We start from the raw sequence: 9,938 nt of genomic DNA on the forward strand, positions 1-9,938 counted from the left end.
GTCGCGGAGCGCGGACACGCACGGAGGTCCCGACGTCCCTCTCACCCCGCCGAGGGGAGATCTCCTTGCTGCAGGATAGAGGAAAGCTGAGAAGCTGCTCAGGAATCGCGAGAGATGGAAAGGGGCAGACGAATAAATATATAGATAGATACAAACGGGGCGAAGATGCTCCTTTGGCAGTCTTTTGTTTGGGAGTGAGTGATCCTCATTGTCTGTCGACGTGGAGAAGGGAGGAAATTAATTGCAACCAATTAATAATTAATCCCGTTTAAACAGCTTTATTATCACCCACGAACGACAGGGAATTGGTCTGATAACCCCCCGAAGACCGAATGTCAAGTTTAACCAAATAGTTATTGCTTTATCAAACAGAGTCTGCAAATAAATTAATCAAAAGCAAATATGTTCTTTGTGTGGCTCGTTTGCCGGTAATGGATGGATATGAAGATTTGCCGATATTATTGTCTGTCATTCAATCTAACAAAGTGAACATTTATTGCATATATATTAAAAATTATCCCTTAATCGAGTGGAGCTGGGGTTGCAGTTATTGGAGTCTTCCCAGAGGTGAAGTCCCCTTGGATAGGAGAAGGGAGGGCTGCTCTTCGCCTCCCGTGCGATTCCCTTCGGAACAAGTTTCAAAATTGCTTTAATCCACCGCTAAATTGAGCTGTTTTACTAACTGTCCACGATATCATAAACAGTTTGAGGAGCTAATGGACGAGATGTTATAAAAATAGTGGACGTAAAGCACAGAAGAGGCGATATATTCGCCCTGGAGTGGTGGCCGGAGACCCAGCCACGGCAGACAAGCCCTCTTTGTCTCCCCCTTGCTTACATCATTTTCTAATTAGGCATAAAATTGTCTTCATACACTGGTATCGCTGGCTTCATAAACATAACCATTATGGTTCATAAAGACCCCATTGTGGGGAGCCCCTCTCAAAATAGAAAAGGATCTGGAGAGGCCCAAAGAAAAAAACACCCCCTTTGTTTTCTCTTTTGAGAAGACGGATGGGCAATGTCACGCAGAAGATTACTTTAGACTATTAAATTGTCAGAAAGGAAGAATTTCCCTATTAATAAAGGGAGTATAGGGTAGTGATGCAGCTGGATGCTGGATGGCAGGCGAGGCGCGGTACCTGGTGCGGGACGCGCGGGGATGGCGGGACACCGCGCGGGAGCGGCACGGCACGGCCCATGGGAGCCGGGGCATTCCCCCCGTGGCATTTCCGGGAGCGGGACCGGCCGTGGCTTGGTGCCACGCACCCGCGGACCAGCGGGCAGCCCCGGCCTCGGCGCCGGGATAACTGGATGGAGATGGATGGAGCCGCCTATCGCCCCCGACGCGGTGTCAGCCCCCGGACAATTACTGTCTCCAGAGGGATGGACAGACTGACTGACACTGACCTCTGCCCACGAGCCCACTGGCGGCCCCGAGGAGCTTATGTGCAATTTGCTGGATTTCGTTTACAATAACCCGACTTGACATAAATAACTCTCCATGCTGTGTCTACGCCCGCCTGACCTCCTGAACTAGCGCGGAAACACTGCCGTATTGATCAGGGGCGCGGGGGTTTTTTTGCTTCTTTTTTTTTTTTTTTTTTCCTTTTCTGTTTGGTCCGTGAAACCCGCTCACTCTGTCCCGCGGGCCGTGCGCTCCCCCGAGCCGGACGGGCTCGGTCCCCGCGCGGGGGCGGCAGCGGGGCCCGGCCCGTTCTCCGCGCCGTGCTGAACCCAGCCCTCCTGAACCGGCACCGAGGTCCTGTTTCCTCGGACTACTTTAACTTGAGGATGCTTTCCTAGCAAAACACGCAGGAGTTAAATTTAATGTCGCGACAGCTATTGGCGAGCCGTGACTCCCGGTGAGGCTCGACAGGAAAGCCCCGGGAGGGCATGGGCTGTCCGAAGCCTCCGCTCCTTTCCTCTCTGCCATCCTTCCCCGCATCGACTCAGAGCCAGACCTTTGTTTCGGCCCCTGTTGGAAGCTCCGCGGGGCGCGCGGAGATGGACGGAGGAAAAAGAGATAATAAGGAATGAAAGTAAAGGGAGAGAGAGGGACTCTGCGACAGAAGCCTTGCGGAGTGAGGCTGGTGTTATCCATTTAATGTGACATATGGAAATCTCCCGGTGGGGCCACAATTAAAGGAGCCGGCCCTGCGTCCTTTATTCCCCGCTAACTTTTGTGTTAAATGTTAACAACCTGGCGCTATCCATTCTGGCTCTATTACCAAGTGAATGTTGACTCCAAGGCTGCCTTCCTTTCTGCCTATTCTGGGGCTGCCTCCCATGCAGATTTATGTATTTTTGATATTAAATTCTTTCTAACATTACGCCTGCTCTCTTGTTGACTTTCATTGACCCTTGCCCTTGTCCCCATACTTTTCCATATTTAATACAGGAACATTTTTGCCAGTGCCCTCCCCTCTTTGTTACCTCCTGGTTGACTGCTGTCCCTAATGGCATGTGCTATTTGCTCTGTTGTTGAACTTGGTAGGGTCACATAGTCTTGTGCTGTGATATCCTCTGCATTTCCAGCCCTGCCATTCTGGGGAGGTGCCTTGTGGAACAAGCCTTTTTTCCCCTAGCTACCGGCTTCCTAATGACTTAAGCAAACACCTTTGCTAATGGTCCCCCAGGCTCCCTACTCCCCTCGGGGTTTTGTTTAGCTGAACTCCTAGTGCTCTGCCTGTCCCACTGGTAGCTTGGCCTCTCTGACCTGAGACATCGCAGCTCTTCTCCTTGGAGCGGGCTGCCTTGTCCAGCTCCGCCTGGGCCAAAGGCCAGGATCATGGGAGCATTGGATGCCACCAGCTGCTTGAGGTGACACCGAATTACAAAGAAGAACCGCCAAAGGAAACTTCGGCTCACACAGGCAAATGAATGTGTTCATTTATCTCCTCTGACTCCGCGGTTCGCGGCGTGCCTCGGCCCTTCGGCTTGGCTGGGGGAGCGGCTGAACGTCCTTCCCAAGAAAGATTGTCTTACTTCTCCTAGGCCGGTCTGTTCAGTATCATTATGTGACCGGTTTTCAGAATTGAAGTTGCCTGGTGTTTTGATTCTTCCCTGCCTGTGCATTTGTGCCCTGGAGGTCCCTTCAAAATGGATGCTAATTGTTGGGGCTGCACACTGCTGCCTGCTAAAATGCCCCAGAGCTCCCAGGCCCTGCTCCTCAATGGCTTAATTGACAAGGACTTGTCTGTATTTAGGAGCAGCTGGTCCAAAGCATTGGCACATCGGTGCAATCTTAACACAGCATCCTTAGCCTGGAGGAGTATGAGGGTAAACGTGGTTAAAATGAAGGAAGATTTATAGTCGGCCCCCTTGGGTAATGCGACAGAAGACAGCTACCAAGATTTTCCCTAGTAGGGGTTTCATTCATCAGCTTCCCAGTCTTGGTAACGTGTCTAGGAGCCACGTTCCAGCTATTATTAATAATAGGAGGTGGCCATTTAGCACAATTAGGCAGGTGACAGTGTTCCACAATAATGCGTAGCCCTAAACGAGACGGGGAGCCGCTAGCAGCCAGGTCCGCGGCCGAGCAGTGCCGGGGCTCTGCGCCACAGCCATGTCCCGAGTGGATCTGGGCTGGTCCAGGGGGCAGCGAGCGCTCACCCACCTGCGAGGGCCCCAGCTCGCAGCTCCATGTGTTGCCAGATAAATCCTGTCAGGCAGCAATTTTTACCGACCTTCTACGAGGAAGGCTGGGAAAGAGCATCTCCGGCGGAACTGCTCCCTCTAAACCCTGAGTTAAACCCTCTGAAGTCACACACCGGGTTTAAAAATCATCTTCGGGCACGTCTCCGAATTTTAAATTAAGACTGTCTTTAATTTCGGATGCACAGATGAAATATATAATTTTTTTTCTTCTCTGTCTTTAAACGTTTCTCGTGAGCTTCCTGTTTATAGGATTTAAACTTACATGATTTCTAAACGGGAACGGCTGGGTTTATCTTTTGCACAGGGTTATTCAGCGTTTTACAAAGAAGGTTTATGGAGCGGCTTAAAAATAAGGGGTTTTTTGTTGTTGTTTTGCAATGTGTGGGAAATACTTTTATGTTCACACAGCTCACTCCATGAATAGGGATAATAGGTTCGGGATCCTCATTGAAATTTGAAGTTTTTAAACAGAAATTCCCTAACTTTTGCTCGTTTTCTCAACTTTTTCGTAGGAACAATGCCAACATTGAAGCCCTCGGTTGGAGTCTGCACAGTTGGAGATCTTTGGTGCCATTTTAGACATCTTTGGATTTCATCAATCAAACTGACTGCAATTTTCCATAAAAACCCTGAATTTGGGTCAGAAAGTGGGCAAAGCAGATAAAGATCGTTCGAGCTGTCTTATAAGATGATAAATAGATATCCTTTCAGTCCAACAATGCAAGAAGTGCAGTTTTGTAATTCACTTCCATTGGTTTTGAATGCAGTGAGTCGAAACAATTTATACATGTTTTCCCATGGTTAGAAGATGTCTTTACATACTTGTCAATAGTAGCTTGACCTTTTTCCCCACTGAGCTACGAAGAGGTGCTTTTCCCCCCTCCTTTTTCCAGAATACAGAACAGAGTGGTTTGGGGTTGGCTTTTTTTTTTTTTTTCCGTCTCCCACTTCCTTCCTCTATTTCTTTTAGAGATTAAATCAATAAGATATTTCATCTTATCCTGAGGTTTAAGCAGATGGTAGATGGTTCACTGCAGTTCACCGTGCTGCAGAGGAAGTACTCCGCTCTGTGCTGGCATGAGCGAGTGACCCGAGTGAGGTTTTAGCCAGACCTGCTGGACGTCCGCAGTGTGTTCTTGAACTTTCATTTAACGGGTGAGAAGCCCTAAAAGTTTCGGGCGGAGACCTCGCTGGGTTCTGCCAAACTGCCACAGCAGGTAGAGCCTTGCTGTGCGGCCGAGGGGGGGGGCGGTACTGCCTCCTGGGTTTCTGTCCGCTCTCGAACTGTCCCGAGAGGGATGTCTTGTGGGGTGAAGTGCAGCCCATCAGATGCTACACGCATCCGAGCGGGGTTGGAACGGGCACCTCGCGTCGGGAGGGAGGCCCGCGGAGGTGTGGAAACAACTTTCACATCAGCAGCACAGGGCATGGGTCTGGACGTGTTTCAGAGAGTGAGGTGGGAGCATTGACCTGGGTCAGCAGGATAGGGAAACTGAGGCACGAAGCCGCTTTGCCACGGCTGGGACGAGGGGTGGCTCGGCACTTGCCGACCCCTTCCGATTGCTACGAAGCAAACTGGAGGGCTCTTCTGGGAAGAGGGCAGGAGAGAAGGATACATTTTTCGAAGACTTGAACTTATCCACTGAATCAGGGAGATTTGCCCCGGGGGGAAAGCCCACCGGGCCCCCACGCTCTGCCGGCGCCCAGCCTGCCCTGTCCACGGGACGGCCTGCCGCTAGCTGGCCTCCCTCCGGGGCAGAGGAAAGCGGTGGAAGGACCAGGACCGGAGATAAGGCTTCTGCTTTTCCTCTCCTTGCCTTGAACACCACAGCCCTGCCAAGTGCTGAACACTACCGCTAATGGATAATGACCTGCGGTGTGCAGCTGCCTCCTGCTCTTCAGATAAAGGCTGCTTTTACTATTAATTGCATTTGTAACATGAGCACAGTAGGTTCACAACCAAAACGATCCAGAAACGGCAGCATCCACGTTGCGACGGGCACAGCCGCCTTCACGAAGCATCCGGACCCTTCTGCAGAGAGCAGACGGAGTCCACAGCCTCTCGCAGTCCCCTGGGGGAAAACAGTCGTGGGGGAGGAGGTGGTCCAGTTGCCCAAGAGCATTTCCGCCCCTGGAAGGAGCACGTGAAAGGAGGAGGGAAAGGGTTAAAGCAGCTAGTGGCCGCTGGTGGCTTCCCACGGTCCGTGGGTGAGAAACACAGCCACTCACGCCATGCAGACTTCGGGGCTGAGGGAGTTCCCCTCCCTGAGGAGTATCTCCGGTGAAATTCCACCTAAACGAGATAAAACAAATATTTTTTGTTGTTGTTTTCTTCCCTTTACTCAGGCAAAGACATATTTGTTTCTCTGCCCTCCTTCCAGCCCTTCTTCAGGGCCGGAGGAGAGAGCTGGAGCCTCATCTGCCGAGGGGAGCACCGGGGCTGGGCCGGGCCGTGTGCGAGGCCAGGGCTGGGCTGGGAGCCGTGCGGGCACAGCGGCGGGGCCCCCGGCAGCCTCCCGCACCTGCAAAGTGGCTGCGGAAGTTTTTGGGACACATGAAGGAGAAAGACCACGTCTCCCGACTTGGCCTGCTTTAAAAATGACTCCATGTGTTCATAACTCCGCAGCAGGGGCTTAGCAAGTGACACGTGGCAGTAGCTACACAAGATATTGGGGGCCAGCTGCTCACATTCAAGTTACAGTTATAAGTAGCGAGATAAAACAACTAATTTGCTCCTTAGGAAGCCTTTCACTCCCTGCAAAACGTCAAAAGCCACGCTAGAAACAGATAATCGGATTTCTCCCTCGCCTCGTTATTTGCTGTATCCCTAAGCGAAGCTCCGAGGGACCACGGGGCCGCGGGCGCGCAGAGGTTGGGCCGGGGCCTGGGGCGTCCCCGGAGCAGCGGGCCTTCCTCTCCGCGGGCTCTGCTTTCTCATAGTTTTGGTGTGATGGTTTGTTTTGGTTTGTTTTAGTTTGGTTACTTTTTCCTGATTTTATATTTTTTTTCTTCGTTCTTTAAAATTTCCCTTTCTTCAGTCTGTCCGAAAACTTTTTAAGGACTCTCTTGAAACTAAAACGGGCCCTAGAAATATCTGCTTTGGCTCTTTCCTCTGTCAGTGACTATCTCTTCAGCTGCTGTCACTGGGTGCCTCCCGAGCCGGAAGGGAAGGGGATGGCAGAACTTCTCCGAGGGGAGACCTGGGATGTTTTCACACGGCGAGCGCGGCTCATGCACCTGCTGAGCGGGGCGGAGGCGGGCGGGCATTGGCGGAGCTGGCTCGTTTGGCCCCGAAGGGAAATCAATAATCTTTCGAATCTCATTCCCAGGCACTGGCTCCAGCCGGTTAACGATTCAGCCGGGGACCCTCTTAGCAGCGGATGACTTACCCAGGATGATAAATATACAGCTGTGTATTTTTCTGTCGACCTGGCTTGCAGAGGTGGAAGTAACTCCCCTGTTTCTCTACTGTTTAGCTGCCTCCTGCCTATCTGAGGGGGAGAATCCCTCTTTCCTTGCCCTTTTCCCTGGTGAGGCTGAGCAGACGCTCAGCCGAGGCAGGACGTGGCTAGCGACAGAAGTGGGCCCGGGATGAAACAGAGCTTTGTCCCGGTGCCCCTGTGCTGGTTGGCGGGGACGCACGGTGCGCACCACTCCGGAGAGGCGAAGCCGGAGCAGCCCTGAGCCGCACCGCTCTGCACTGCGCGGCGCTGGGGCCGGCCGGGCGGGGAGCCGCGGGCCGGGGACTGGGGGTTGGAGGCAGGAGCCCTCGGCCGGGGCAGGCGGTGCCACTCACGCCGGCGGGGGGCTCGCAACTCGCTGCAGCCCCGCTCCCCAGTCTCTCAAAGCCCCTTTCAGCCGCTCTGCGGGCTCCTCACCGGAGGAGGCTGAAGCAACATAAAAGCGCATTATGAAAATTATAATATCGGGCCCAGAGCATGTCCGTGGAGGCAGCTCGGCAGCTTTCAGGCATTGAGTCCCTGTTCAGCTGGACTGAGCTGTAAAATATCCATTTGAATTCGGTGTCTGAATGGAGCAGCAGCAAAAACAACAAGAACGGGGGCAACAGAGCTCCCTTTATCCCCCCCGTGACTTCCCCCTTCTTGGCCATTCCTTTCCTGTTGCACCTTTCTCGCTTATGGGCAAATTCAACGCCTTTTTTTTCTCTTTTCTTCTTTCTTTCCCCTGAACGGGAAGGGGGGAAGGAGTGGCGGGGGGACTTGTGCGGGAAAGACGCCTTGCCTTTCCCTGCCTCCCTCCCTGCAGTACTCTCCCCGGAGCCGGTGGCTCGTCTGGTTGCAGTGCCGGAGGGGGAAGAGGGGGGAGAAGTACCAGGCACGCCCTGCCAGGCAGAGTCGAGCTCCCCGCGGCACTCAGCTTCACACGGTGCAAAAACGCCTCTGTCTCCACCCCGGAGAGAGGCCCACTCTGTCTGCTTAACACGGCCCCACACCCTGTGACTGTGCCACTGCTGAGACTGATGCGAAAGAGTCTTTGGCTCCATAAACCCCAAGGAGCCGGGGATGAGGAGCCACGGGGGGAGAGGGGGACGGTTTTGGCAGTTATGATCTATGGAGGCAGATGAGCCGACCTGCTATTCAAAATACTGCCCATTGTGTTGGTAATGGTCCGTTTATGACTGGAATAACCCCTTTAATATTAATAGAGCCTTTTAAGGCGGCGGTTTCCTGGGTGCTGGGCAGGAGGGCGAGCAGCGCAGGTGTTGGGGCAACCTGTGCAGGCGGTGGCCCGGCCGCGGCTCCCGGCGCAGGCAGCGAGCAGGTGCTGGCGGGACGCGCACCCTCTGCACCCGGACGAACAAAGGCTCGGCTCGCCCGGGGTCTGCGAGCATGAAGAATTGTTTAATTTCAGGGGAAAGTGAAAGGCTCTGCTTCTGCCGGGACGTGACATTTCCTGTGGTGAAGCCTGCATTGGCTGCTAATAGAGATCTAATTGATGGGTGAAGTCCCATTTCCGCGCTTTCTCCTTTATTGCTCCATCCAGTCTGTTGCAAAATATAACCTTAATCTGATTTAGCAATTCCTCCAGGATTTGGTGTAAGCTTACAACACAGGAAAAATCGTTATTAAAAAAGTTAAAATACAGACTTGGATTCGGTGCGTTGCCTATATATATATATATATATATATAAAATTATTATTTTGTTTGGTTAGTTCTCTCTTTTTTCTCTTTTTTTTTTTTTTTTTTTTTTTTTTTTTTTTTTTTTTTTTTTTTTTTTTTTAGACCCAATCCCACCCAGACTCTTGGCAATATGACACGTTCCTTTTGGGGAACCATTCCGGGTTTTATGACTATTAATATCAGAAAGGATTGGCGATAATGCAGATGTCCCTCTTTGTTTTAAATGCAGATGTCAGCAATTCGCAGCCTGGTTTCCGAGCGCGGCACCGGGCGCAGACTGAACCGCAGCCCCGACGAAACGGCTCATCCCGGCCGGCGGCGCATCACCACCCGGAGAGCGGGAACAAGAGGGGCAGGGCACCGACAAGTTTGGCTATTGACGTCGTCAGAATAAAAATATAGGGATAAATAACAATCAGCACCGTTTTGCTGGAGCTCATTTCTCTTTCTCTCCCAGGGGACTAAATAATTCGTTTATTTTGAAAAGGCTGGCACGGGACCCAGCGGCAGCCGGCCCATTCTCTCCCTGCCTGCAGGGATGTGCACGGGGCTGTTCTCCTCCCGTGACTGCAGACGAGCAGAGGGGCCAAGGCAGAGCGCATCGCCCCGGCCTTTACACCTGCGGGCAGTGTAATGGCCCCCGGGGGCTGCCGGGCGCCCCCCGGGGCCATCAGCCCAGCGGAGTGTGAAGGGGCTCCGCAAGCCGCCGTCAGGAGCGGACTCCCGGCCCGGCTCATGTGCGAAAGCAGAGGACAGGGCAGAGATACCCCTTTTAACTGATTCTTTGCCTTTTTCTTCGAGGTTTTTTTTTGGGGTTTTTTTTGGTTTTTTTTTTTTTTTTTTTTTTTTTAATTCCGTCCGTGCTATCTGAGATAGAGAGGAGTGTACAGGCATTCTGGACCTATACAAACTCTCTTCAGTCCCCCTCGATAGGTTTAATGAGGCGGAACACGATGAAGGGGATTTGAACCGGTCTAAATGATTGATGAAGCCTGGGGCAAGGCTGAGCTTTTTCCGGATAAAGCCCCATACATCCCGTTATAATGGCTGGATAGTGGCAGGGCCGGGCTCCTTCAAAAGCCGTGGCCCAAGCGCATTGAGAGGAAACAGGGAGGGAAGGTGCTCTGTTGTTACCT

General features: G+C 52.4%; 1 long non-coding RNA gene across 1 annotated transcript in view; it reads left to right on the plus strand.

Annotated features, from left to right (window-relative positions):
- LOC132326560 (uncharacterized) overlaps positions 1 to 9,220 on the plus strand; it is a 12,576-nt gene extending 3,356 nt beyond the window's left edge. Inside the window, exons 2-3 of the long non-coding RNA XR_009486259.1 lie at positions 4,173 to 4,426; positions 9,032 to 9,220. This is a non-coding gene — a long non-coding RNA (uncharacterized LOC132326560). The remainder of the gene's footprint in view (positions 1 to 4,172; positions 4,427 to 9,031) is intronic.
- The last annotated feature ends 718 nt before the right edge of the window (positions 9,221 to 9,938 follow it).

The sequence above is a fragment of the Haemorhous mexicanus genome, chromosome 4, assembly GCF_027477595.1.
Source record: "Haemorhous mexicanus isolate bHaeMex1 chromosome 4, bHaeMex1.pri, whole genome shotgun sequence".
Classification (NCBI taxonomy): Eukaryota; Metazoa; Chordata; class Aves; order Passeriformes; family Fringillidae; genus Haemorhous; species Haemorhous mexicanus.